Below are 1,493 nucleotides of genomic sequence, written 5' to 3'. Positions count from 1 at the left end.
TTGAGCCCAGGAGTTGGAGGTTGCTGTGAGCTGTGATGCCATGGCACTCTACCCAGGGGGATAGCTTGAGGCTCTGTCTCAAAAAAAAAAAAACAAACCAGCATATCATTTATTTATAGCCAGGGTTCAAAACATTAACCTGCATGTGGTGGCTCACACATGTCATCCCAACACTTCGGGATCTGAGGCAGAAGGATCACCTGAGGTTAGGAGTTCAAGGCTGCAGTGAGCTATGATCACACCATTGTATTCCTGCCTGGACAGCAGAGCCAGACCCTGTCTCCAAAAAATAAACTTTTTTTTTTTACAAAAATATGAAACTATGAGTGGCGACACCAACGGTGAGAGGATGAACAACAGTTCCATACCTTGAAAGATGATGACAGTGGGGACCATGATCAGAATGAAGAAAACAGCACAGAAAGATGATGAGAAGGAAAAACAAAACAAGACAAGAATCAGAACAGCAGCAAAAGGAAGGCTGTTCTCCCTGGACCAGCAGAGCACCCCCTGCAGTACAACAACAACTTTCTGCTACTCCAGGAGAACCCCCCACCCCCCCACCCCACCCCCGCCCCGGCTGTCCTACTAGCTCACAAAGCTACAAACAGAATATCAAACAGATTGGTACCTTTGCCTCCGTGGAGCAGCTCTGGAGTTTTATAGCCACATGGTACGTACCAGGGACCTAACAGGCCACAGTGACTTCCATCTCTTCAAAGAAGGAATTAAACCCATGTGGGAGGATGATGCAAATAAAAATGGTAGCAAATGGATTGTTCGGTTGCGAAAGAGCTTGGCCTCCCGTTGCTAGGAGAATCTCATCTTGGCCATGTTGGGAAAACAGTTCATGGTGGGAGAGGAGATCTGTGGGGCTGTGGTCTCTGTCCGCTTTCAGAACATTATTTCAATATGGAATAAGACTGCTAGCGACCAAACAACCACAGCCCGAATCCTGGATTCGCTTCGGTGAGTGCTTAACCTACCTCCCAACACCATTATGGAACTCACACTGACAGCATCAAAATGCCAGGTAGCCTGGGCCCCCAAAGGCTCCTTTTTCAAAACCCCTGGAAGCTGCGGTTCGATGTGCCATGACCCTCTGCCTATCTGAATGGCACCATCATTGAAGCTGGCGTCACTGGAGTTTCTTGTTCTGTTGGTGTGCTACCTGGAAGATTCTTCTGTCCTGGACAGAATTTTTTTTTTTTTTTTGAGACAGAGTCTCACTATGTCACCCTTGGTAGAGTGCCATGGCGTCACAGCTCATAGCAACCTCAAACTCTTGGGCTCAAGAGATTCTCTTGCCTCAGCCTCCTAAATAGTTCATTTTTTTATTTTTTTTTTCATCCTCCATCTGCTGAAAGAGGGAGGGTTCTCATGCATGAGTGCCAGATAACAAGAAGTATCACAAAAGACCACAAAAAACACTACCATGCACAAAGGTCATTGAAATCTATACACACACACACAGACAGAGTATTTTTTTTTTT

The 1,493-nt window shown here is 46.1% G+C and overlaps 1 pseudogene; it reads left to right on the top strand.

Annotated features, from left to right (window-relative positions):
• The first annotated feature begins 322 nt into the window (after nucleotides 1–322).
• LOC100960036 lies at nucleotides 323–1,098 on the top strand (annotated as a pseudogene).
• The last annotated feature ends 395 nt before the right edge of the window (nucleotides 1,099–1,493 follow it).

Source organism: Otolemur garnettii, unplaced genomic scaffold (genome assembly GCF_000181295.1).
Source record: "Otolemur garnettii isolate 467f Iridium unplaced genomic scaffold, OtoGar3 scaffold00281, whole genome shotgun sequence".
In the NCBI taxonomy this organism is placed as follows: domain Eukaryota; kingdom Metazoa; phylum Chordata; class Mammalia; order Primates; family Galagidae; genus Otolemur; species Otolemur garnettii.
The sequence above is the reverse complement of the archived record's forward strand: the minus strand, read 5'-3'. Positions and strand labels throughout refer to the sequence as shown.